Raw genomic sequence first — 11,752 nt, 5'->3', positions numbered from 1 at the left:
GCATATTTTGGTCCCAAATTCGTCTGAACCTGTCCAAGCATCTCTTCCTTCTGTGCACACAGGACCATTGGCACCACCAACCAGCATTATCTTATTGACGCCATCAAAGCTTGTTGTTGGTGGTGGTAGTAGCCCTCTGTATGTGCCACTATTTAGGCATGAATGGAATACTAACTGATGCATCATCCTGTCATTGCTAGATGTCCATCCGCCAGGAGAAACTGAATGTCATGACATTGGAAGATGCCATGGACAGGAACAAGCTCCAGCACCATCTAACCACTTTTAGGGGGCCTACTGGCATTGGGTAAGAGGTTAGGAAAGGGGCATTTAGTCTCAATGCTGTTGGACTTGCAGTTGGAGGGTTAGTGTAGCCCCTGGCCAAGATATGACCAGTCTAAATGCTTTACTTCTATGCTACGCTACACAACATGGGTTATCTAGTTGTTTATTTATAATAAAACTGTGCATGTTGTTACTGTATTGTTACACTTATCTGTGCCTGGTAGTAGGCTGTACCACTAGACAGGTTGGCTTGCAATGGAGTGTCCCAGTAATGGCACATCAATGGTTGGCTGATGATGGTTGTGAGGTGGAGAAGGAAAACATGTCATATGAGGTGCCTTTAGGGGGGCTTGCAGGATTCTGCCCCATAAGCCGTAGGACTGGGACCTGTGCCCAAAGTGTCCCGGGGTTAATGTGGAGAGGCCTTGAAAGTACAAAGGTCCTGGGTCACATCTGCTAGATGCTTCCATGGTAGGAGTCACAGAGAGGAAAATCCAGTGGACTGAGACCCTGGGCTGTGTCAGTGGGACAGCCCGGAGAAGAAGCAGTTGGTTATGCTCTGGAAGAAGATCTGGTTGCGTGTCCTTCCCAGTTCAGGCATGTGGGCATAAAAGATCCACACTGTGGATGCCATCGGCTGCAAAGCTGCGGACTGGCCCAGACACAATCAGTATTTTTCTCTGCTGTCAGTAGGAGTGTGTGTGGAAGTGCAGGTACCTGGAAGGGGGTTCCAGCTGCTTAAAATGCAATTGAGCAGGCCTGGGTGTGAAGGGACATGTTCCTCTGGAAGCGTGGAGCCACAGGTTTGCCTCCCATGGTGGATTAGTCATTGAGGATATGATGAAGTGGGTTCCCACTATTTATGGTTTAACAAACTTCTTGTTGTGAGAGAGGATGTTTAGTGGTTATGTTATGCATGCAGCTAATGTGTTCAGCAAAACTGGATGCTCCAGTCCAGTCCTGTCAATAGTGCTCTCTTTCAGCTCCATAGTTGGATAAGCACTGGTGTAGAGGCACTTGCCACATACTGGGGAAACCTTGTCAAGAATATTTACAGTGAATGGAATCCAACTACTGTGTCACCTGCACAATATAGGACAAATGTTAAGGATAATCAAGATCCCACCTGAGATAAACCACCTACTTGAGCTATGTGTCCTTATTAGTGGGCTCAAGGGAGTAACTGTTTTGGATGCGCTAGCCTCCTTTGATAAGCATATGGTTAGTTGCAGCAGTGACAACAAACGAGGCCTCCCTAAGCCTCTGGTACATACAGAAAGAAAGTTTAAGTATGCTATCGAACTGCGCAAAGACTCTGAATTAGGTTCTTCCAAATATCAATATAGCAAATAGTTAATATTTATGAGAACAAGTAGAAGTTGCTAGTCACTAATGCTAGCGCACCTTCAAAACCTATTCACAACAGATTATAATGAAATTCTTGAGACTTAATTCGTTTGTCAAGAAAAAGAAAGGTTTTAATTAATTGAATGGTTAAATATTTCCCTCAACACGTGTTTCCCTAATTAGATTGGTTCTTCAGGAGGGTATCATCTTCATAATTACATTCCAATTATTGTCATTCAATGTGTGATATTCAGAATTTCTTTACAGGTGTTCCAAGGAGTACGTGCATTGTTTGCAGAATCGTTATGGTTTGAAAATTGTTACCGTTGATGCCCCTATGTTCATTCAAATGGTTTCTATTTTGCGATCAACCTTTTCTGTAAATGGTATTTATGCGCAGTGATCTTAAAAGTATTTCGATTGAGACTTATGTGTTTTCGCAGGCATCCTTCGTTACAACAGGCTGTTAGGGGCACGCTAGTCAATCTTTATGGTTGAGTCCCAGTTAGTACAAAGAGTTGATGATTATTTAATGGCGTGTTTCAACAAGTTCACAGCCAACACGTGTTTCGACCGCTAGGTCATTTTCAAGGTTAACTGGTAAGTATCCAGAATCCTTAACACAGCAATGGGGTCTCTGCCAAGTCAGTCACCCTCATTACAACCCAGGCGGTAAGTGACCGCCTGGGCCGTGACTTTACCACCATGGCGTAAACTACGTTTACGCCATGGTGGTTGGCGGACTTACCGCCCCATTCCGACCTTGGCGGGGCGGTAAGTCCCCAATCCCCATTTACCCTTCCCCATTCCCATTTTTGCCCCATAGGGCATAATGGGAGTGGGGAAGGCGTTAATTACGCCACCGTAAATTACGGTGGCGTAATTAACTCCATGGTCCCTTAGCGCCATGGATTTTAACACCTGCTAAAAGCAGGTGTTAAGTCCGCCATGGCGCTAAGGGACCTCGTACTCAGGCGGTAAGGGTCGGCGCTGTTTACGGCGCCGTAAACCCCTTACCGCCTGAGTTGTAATGAGGGCCAGTGCAAAAGCCTCAATGCGGTTTGATTCCACAAGCCATATTGTGTCGATGTAGTCAAAATTCCTCATGTATTCATCAGGTAAGTACCCCTAAATGGTTTTAACTTCTTCACTGAATATTACATCAGCCGTTAGGCTCCTCTTCCTCTAATGTAGCAAAGAATCCTGATGTAAAGGTTCACTGTCTTTTTGCTGTTGACGCCAATCTAATGGACTATCCTCTTTCAAATCAGGTGTTAAATACCTGTATCTGTCCTTAGTAAAATGGGCCAGATCCCGTGATTCCTCTCTCCACGTGCTTGGAATACATGACGAATTTTGACTACATCGACACATTATGGCTGTGAGTAACCTATGGAAGTTGGTGGATGGCAGGCCAGAGATATGAGTTTCTTCTCGATAATGAGGTGGATTGATTGCACTGTTGATAATTGTTTTTGTACCGCAGACCCAATCAAAACTCATGAACCTTTTTTAAACAAATGGCCACCCTGTTTATGAATTAGTCGACTCTGGGGCAAGCAAGCCGCCATCTGTCCTGAACGTATACAACTCAAAGACATGTAAAGGGGGAAGACAATTAGGGTGACCTGTGTTCATGGTGACTTAAAAATCTGCTTAAGAACTCCAGTCATCATGAATTTGGCCATCATACCTGGTCTCACAGAGGAAGTTATTATCGGAACAGATTTCCCCAATTTCAGTCAAATTATAGCTGACCTCATCCAGCATGCCAGAACATATTCTCCTATAGACTCCTGGGAGGAGATGTAAAGAATTGAATCTCTACCCATTTGGGATTGGGAAACCCAGAGTGAAATCGAATTTCAGGGCAACTATCTCCTTCCACAAAATCCTAGGGAAAACCCTTAAGAGGGAAGCCAGAAGGAAAGGGGAAAGGTATGTGAAAAATGTGAGGATGTTGTTCTTTCTCCCCTAGGGGGCGACCTTTCCCATTGGGGCCAGAGTGGCGCGCCACAGTACAATAATCCCCCTGGGGGTTTTGGACAGAGGGAGGATAACATGGGGTAGGAATCCCCTTTTGGGGACGACCATACTCAGAGATAGTGGTATGACGCCATGTCAATACACTCAACCCCATCTCCAATACCAAATTCTCCTTCCGCCTTTCTAGACAGAGCAAATGTGTTCTGTTGTTGAGTCAGTCCACCTAAAATATTGACAAAACTGCAATTCCAGAAAATACAAAGTATCTTGTATATAGTTTTAAAACTGGTACTTTGAAGAAGAAGATGACCGGGAGTCAGGATCACTCTAGAAAACCTAGTGAGCGGTCTAGCTTCTCACAGAAAGTGATTGGCCCAAAGCAGTACAACAGTCTGGCACAGGAGTGTAAACAAAGCTCAGATGCAATGCTAGAGGAGAGCTTTCTTCCTCCGAGGAACTGTGGGAGCGGTTCACCGGACAAGCAGACGAGATCCGATAGGGAAGCTGTGAACAGAGGAGATGGAGAACCTCAAGGTGATCCAGGATGGAAGGACTCCTCAGGCTATGCTGAGACAAACCTTTTGATGCTCCATACCCCGATGTAGCACGAGAGAGAGAGAATGCATACCCGGGAAGAGTCAGATGTCTGCATAGCCGCTGCAGACCCCACCGATTTCCCAAACGCTACTGGAGCCTCGAGAAGGGATGCAGTTGCTCGGGAAATGCTGGTACCTGCACGGAGGAGACAAATCAGTACGTGGGTCACCCAAGAGGTGCGAGAGGACCGAGGAAGCAACTGGGTGAAAGCAGAAGCCGGAATGAGAGGGACTGGGACCCTTAGTCATTTGGAAGTCAAGATTTAAGAATGTCCGGGACCCAGTGAGTAGCTGTCACGACCCACCAGTCTTGGCGATTATGGAATAGGTTTTGCTTGAGACGCCATTATTGATCCGTCATGTTTTTCTTTGAACGTGCTTAGCAGTCTAGTTCTTTTCCAACATTGCCGCCACCAGTCTGAGTTATCTCCAGTCGGGACCGGGGTTCGGCGCGTTTCAACCCCTTCACTCTGTGCTTTGGGTTTACGCTGCCGTACCATTTCCTCTTGGCTCTGCTGAGCCCTTTTTGTCCTTCTTCCCGCTTACTTCCCTTCTCCCCATTCTCCGCGCCTTCGGTGTGTTCTGTTTCCCTTCTCTTCTCCTTTCGCCTGACGCTCTCCGCCTCTCTTTTTCCCCCTCTGGTTCTCTTCTTACCTGTTCCCTCTGTATCCTGTGTTTTTTCTGGTTTGGTTTTCCTCTCACCTTGTGTTACGGTCCCTTGTTGGATCCTCCTTCATTCTTTCCTTCGGATAGAAGTCAGTCTCCGGAGCCATACCACTGCAGACATCAACCGGATCTCTCCTTCCATCCACGGCGAAGACTCCCAGGGGTTTTTTGGGCCTGCTTTTTCCCCCTTTTTGCCTATTCCGGCAGCCTCGCCACCGGAGTAATTATTAAGAAGTGTTCACGGTGGCAAGCTCCCGGGGCAGACCGTATCTGCATGACAAAAAGGACTATCATCGAAGATGCAAGACCACCACAAGTTCCGCTGACACAGGTGAGGAGTCGGGGGAGGCGCTTTCCGACGTCAAGCTCAATAGTTTGAAATGCCAAGAGACTCCTATCCTCAGTATGGCCACTCTGGAGCAATTACAAGAAGTAGTAGCTGCTGTACAGGCCCTGACTTTGGAAGTGCAGAATCTCAAGACCGAATTCAACAACTTCCGTCAGCAGGCAATCGGAAGAGAGATTCCCCCAACTGAACTACCACCTATGCCCCTTTCTGTGGGCAAATATGATGGAGCACTCAAGAGATTGAAGGAATTCCTGGATGCATGTTCCGTTCATTTCACCTTTCGTCCTCATACCTACACTACTGGCCATGCCCGTGTCGGGTTTTTGATTTCTAATCTTTCTGGCAATGCTTTAGCATGGGCCACACCCTTGGTTACCCGGAATGACCCTGTCTTGCAGGATTACAACGCCTTTCTTACCTTGATGAAACAGACTTTCGAACACCTTGAGATCAGTTGTAGTGCTTGTGAAGACCTTTTGGACGCTCAACAGGGGTCGTCAGATTTGCTCTCATACATCACCCAGTTTAAGCATTTGGCTATGGAGGCAGACTTGCCTGAACATGCCCAGTTCGCCATCTTTCAACGCGGGCTGCGAGAAGATCTGAAAGATGAACTGGCCCGCATACCTCGTCCTTCCACTCTTTCGGATTTATTTTCGGCAGCCCTACAGATTGATTTCCGTATGGGGGAAAGACGGTCGGAGAGAAAGAAGGGGAAGGCCTCCTTTTCTTTTTCAGCTCCCGCTGTTACTCCTACTCCCTCCAGTCCCAAGCCTTCCAAAGATGAGCCGATGCAAATCGGTACCACAAGAGCACCACTCACACCAGAGGAACGAAAAAGAAGAAGAGATGGAGGTCTCTGTCTCTACTGTGGTTCTTCGACTCACCTCCTGAGGGACTGCCTGGATGTACCCCCGAGGCGGTCGAGAAACGAACGGCCTCGGACCTAGAAGGGACGGGTATCCAAGGTTTGTTGAAGAGTCCCTATGTCTCAGCTACCGTAACCAGACCTGTAGAGAGAGAAGACACGTGCCTCATGGTTGTAGCCTTACAGATTCAACTGAAGGACAAACGCATCGACTCGTTAGCCTTGATTGACTGTGGTGCTGCAGGCAATTTCATGGATACCATATGGGCAAAAAGATTGGTATCCAGCTACTGGAGAAAAAGGAAGATCAGAAGGTGGAAGGTGTGGACGGAACCCCTCTTAGTTCAGGGCCAATTACTCATACTACTACTTCTTTGCAAGTTGACGTCATGCAACATTCTGAAGTACTCGTGTTTGACATCATCAGAGCGGCTCATTTTCCTATCATCCTGGGTATTTCATGGCTACGAAAGCACAACCCTTCTATCGATTGGTCCAACAATATTCTCGATTTCCGGTCTTCATACTGCAAACAGCATTGTCTGCCCGAGCCAAGACATCAAAAGGTTACTACTATGGCTGGTCTCTCCCCCCTCTCCATACATTGCTTACCACCAGAGATGAAGGAGTTCCAATCGGTTTATGCTGACCACAGGATCTTGGAATTACCTCCTCATCATCCAGAAGACTGTTCCATTGACCTAGTACCCAATGCTTTGGTTCCTTTCAGCAGAATGTTCTCCTTGTCCTTAGTGGAGAAAGATGCCCTTCATAGTTATTTGGACATTCACCTGGAGAATGGTCTTATTCAGCCCTTTCGATCTCCAGCTGGGGCCTCACAATTCTTTGTTTCTAAACGGGACTCCAACGAGTGAAGACCATGCATCGACTACCAAGGACTCAACAAGGTAACCCTCAGTGATCGCTACCCCATACCCCTCATCGCTGACATCCTGGAAGCCGTGCATGGGGCTGCTGTTTTCCCAAACTCGACTTAATGGGTGCCTATCACCTACTCAGAATAAAAGAGGGAGACAAATGGAAAACGGCTTTCCGTACTCCTTTCGGCTATTTTGAGTACCGAGTTATGACGTTTGGGTTGGTCAACGCTCCCTCCATCTTTCACCTCTTTATGGATCGCTTGTTTTCCGACCTGTTATTCCATTCAGTCATCGTCTATCTCGACGATATCCTTGTTTTCTCAGCCTCCAATAGTGAACATTCTAACCACCTTCGAGCTGTGCTTACACGCCTACAAAATAACAAACTGTTGCTGAAACCCAAAAAATGCTCATTTGCTGTCTCTACCGTTCCCTACCTGGGATTCATCCTTTCTAGGGAAGGCATTATGATTGATCCACGCAAAGTGGAGGCTGTCACCAACTGGCCAAACCCTACTTCAGTGAAGGACATTCAGAGGTTTTTGGGCTTTGCTAACTTTTATCAAAAGTTTATACCTCACTTCTCTGAAATCATGTTACCATTGAGGGAACTGCTAAAGAAATCTAGTGGTCCGTTCTATTGGACCGATGAGGCCAATGAGGCTTTCTTACGTCTTACGGAGATGTTCACAATGGCTCCCATTCTCCGTCAACCTGATCCGACAAAGAAGTTTATCATCGAATCCGATGCCTTCGCCAGAGCTATTGGGGCCGTGTTGTTGCAAGAATTCGAAGGAAAGGAACATCCCATAGGTTACATATCTAAGACACTCACTCCTAGAGAATGTAACTACTCAGTTATCGAGAGGGAACTCCTGGCCATGAAGTGGGCCTGTGAGGAATGGAGACATCTCCTCCAGGGCAATCCCTACCTCTTTGTGATATGCACGGATCATAAGAACCTTAAGACTTTGCAGCGAATGGACTGCGTAAATTCTAGACAGGCCAGATGAGCACACTTTTTTTCCCAATATAATTTTGAAATCACATACCTTCCGGGTACCCTGAATGTGTTGGCAGATGCTCTTTCATGGAAGGATACTCCTGCATCTACTTGGGACCTTCTTCCAGATCCGCTATTTCTCAGGAACCGAATCATATTTCATGTATCTTCTTTTCTCAACCAAGTGGAAGAGGCCACTATAGCCTTCCAGGATACTATTCCTAAACATCTACTCTCTAAGATTGAAAGAAGAAAGGAATTGATATGTATCAAGAAGAGACTCTTTCTTCCCACTCACACTCTTCGATCTAAGGTCCTTTCTTGGTGCCATGAACACATCTCGGCAGGTCACAGAGGTGTAAAGGGCAACCCAGAACTAATTTCTTGTTCCTTTTATTGGCCCTCTATGTCCTCTGACATCAGGGAGTATGTGGACTCCTGTACTGTCTGCGCCAGAAGCAAATACCGAACCCAACGACCTATCGGTCTACTTGAACAAGCTGCACCCCCCTCCAGACCATGGAGTCACGTATACACCGATTTTATTGTGGAACTACCCATCTCCGAGGGTTGCACGTGCATAATGGTCACAGTTGACTACTTTCCCAAGTTAGCCCATTTTTCCCCGTTGGCAAGTCTTCCATCCGATTCTGAAATGGGCAGAATATTTGTACGGGACATTTATAGGCTGCACGGAATACCCGACAAGATGGTTTCGGATCGAGGGAGTCAATTTACGTCCCGATTTTGGACCGCCCTGTGTGCCAGATTGGGGATTGAAAGAGTGCTATCCTCTGGTTTCCACCCTCAAACTAATGGTCAGACTGAACAGCTTAACAGCACCCTCGAACAATATCTCAGATGCTACGTCAACTCGCAACAGGACAATTGGGTTACCCTTCTTCCCACGGCGGAATTCTCATATAATAATTCTGTCCACTCAGCCACTGAGTTGAGTCCTTTGTTTTGTACCTATGGTCTGCATCCTCGCAGCTTACTGCCTTTTCATTCCACTCCTTCGAACATACCGTGCCTTGAGACCCTTCTGACCACCATCTCAGAAGCCCACTATCTGGCTCTGAGGAATCTCAAGGACACTCAACATTCTGTCAAGAAGCAGGCTGACCGCAAGCGTCTGCTTGGTCCACCTCTGGCAGAAGGAGACAGGATTTGGCTCTGCACCAAGTACTTACCTAGATGGGTACATCCATCCAAACTCTCTCCCAGATACATAGGTCCTTATAAGATCTCTGCACGCATCAACCCAGTGGCCTTTCGCCTGAAGTTGCCTCCGAGCCTCAGTCGGATTCATCCTGTCTTCCACTTGTCATTACTCTGCCCGGCCAATTCCAGCACAACCTCTAGACCTATGCCTGTCCAGTCCTCCGACCAGAAGAACCATCCAGATGAATACGAGGATTCTTCGATCTGAGACTCTCGATTTCGCAAAGGCCGGGTGGAATATTTGGTACATTGGAAAGGGTACCCTACCTCTGAAGATTCCTGGGAACCCAGCTCTAATGTTTATGCCCCATGTCTGGTCCGGAAGTTTCATCGCACTCATCCTGGCAAACCTGGTGTTCCAGGACATAGAGTGGGGCATACTGTCACGACCCACCAGTCTTGGCGATTATGGAATAGGTTTCGCTTGAGACGCCATTAATGATCCGTCACGTTTTTCTTTGAACGTACTTAGCGGTCTAGTTCTTTTCCAACATGGCCGCCGCCAATCCGAGTTATCTCCAGTCGGGACCGGCGTTCGGCACGTTTCAACCCCTTCACTATGTGCTTTGGGTTTACACTGACGTATCATTTCCTCTTGGCTCTGCTGAGCACTTTCTGTCCTTCTTCCCGCTTCCCTTCCCTTCTCCGCATTCTCAGCGCCTTCGGTGCGTTCTGTTTCCCTTCTCTTCTCCCTTCGCCCGTCACTCTCCGCCTCTCTTTTTCCCCCTCTGGTTCTCTTCTTACCTGTTCCCTCTGTATCCTGTGTTTTTTCTGGTTTGGTTTTCCTCTCACCTTGTCTTACGGTCCCTCGTTGGATCCTCCTTCGTTCTTTCCTTCGGATAGTAGTCAGTCTCTGGAGCCATACCACTGCAGACATCTACCGGATCTCTCCTTCCATCCACGGTGAAGACTCCCAGGGTTTTTTTGTGCCTTACTGGCTTTTTTCCCCTTTTTGCCTATTCCGGCAGCCTCGCCACTGGAGTACTTATTAAGAAGTGTTCACGGTGGCGAGCTCCCGGGGTAGACCGTTTCTGCATGACAAAAAGGACTATCGTCGAAGACGCAAGACCACCACAAGTTCCGCTGACACAGGTGAGGAGTCGGGGGAGGCACTTTCCGACGTCAAGCTCGATAGTAGGCACTATAAAGAAACAGGAATCGTATGTTTGGCAGGATAGTGAACGAAATGGGTATGATAATGAATTGTGAGTTTGGGATCCACACCCATAAAATAATTTGAGACTCTGAGGGTCTGTGACCCCAATTGTAAAAGAAGCAAAGAAGGAAGAGTTGTATTTTTGACAGGCAAGTCAACCAAGCATATATAACTCTACAGTGTGAGTCTGGGATCCATACCCATATAAGAAGTAGAGAATAAGAGGGTCTGGGACACTGATGGTAAAATAAGCAAACAAGGAAGAGTTGAATGCTGGGCAGGGAAGAAAACCAACCACAGGCAACACAACACTGCAAGTCTGGGACTCACACCCATACGAGAATCCAAAGTTTGAGGTAACAAAGAAGAAGAGCGTCTGGGACCTTGTGAGAGAAAGAGAGACAGTCCACGAGAGGGCACTTCCTTGGCAGGAGAGTGAACCATGTCATTTGGAATATTGCGAGTCTGGGTCCTACACCCACCTGAGAGGTTGAGAATAAGAGGGTCAATAACCCTGGAACTGACAGAAGGAATCCTATGCTTGCTACTGAACTGTGCCAAGTTGGTGGGATAAAGAACTGTGAATGTGAGAAACATATCTCTATGAAAGCAAATCCTTGTGAATGGACATTTACCTAAAAGGAAAAAGGACTCAGGAGCCCAAATGAAAAGAAAGTAAGATAAGAAGTGTAGGGGAAAGGAGCACAACCCTAGCCTTGTAGTCTTATATTTGGGAGCATTGTTTATTCAATCATTTTAGATTACCCGATAGACTGGGAGCTTTTCTGTTGGTTGGAACTACCATTAACACTTTACTTTGAGAAGAGATCATCCTTGCACAGTTGCTTTAAGTTATTAGTGTTAAGGACAGAGGTAGGTTTTGTGACACGACAGTGACAGACTTTTTAGTTTTCGACTTCCTGACAATTTCACTAGTTTTCTTGGAGGCAGGGAAAGCCCCCTTAGCTTTAGGGACAGAGAGGGGATTGTGTCCAACCCTTGCCTAATCAATAACAGCCTGTACCCAAAAATATGCCACCATTCTGTCCGAGCCTTACTTCTGCACCCTTACAGTATCCTCCTTTAGGTTACTGACTAGTGGGCATTGGGCAAGAGTGTATGAAAAGGGTTGGCAGGCTGACTCCTCTTGGACTTAAAGATGAAGGGATGGCCCTTAAATATTGCAGGGGTGACCACTGTGCAAGAGGTTCCTACAGAGTTATAGAAATCACTTCCACAGCCATTTTCTTTGTGAAAAGAAATCACCCATATTCAGTAGTAAAAGTTGCACCAGAGTTACAAACCGAGTGACAAAAGTTGCGCAGAACTTTAAGAAGGAAATATGTATATAAGAGCTTCTACAAAGTCAATGTAATATACCGAATATTTGC

This window comes from Ambystoma mexicanum, chromosome 10 (genome assembly GCF_040938575.1).
Source record: "Ambystoma mexicanum isolate Mex_15411 chromosome 10, UKY_AmexF1_1, whole genome shotgun sequence".
NCBI classification, from domain to species: Eukaryota; Metazoa; Chordata; class Amphibia; order Caudata; family Ambystomatidae; genus Ambystoma; species Ambystoma mexicanum.
This window is presented reverse-complemented; position numbering follows the sequence as displayed.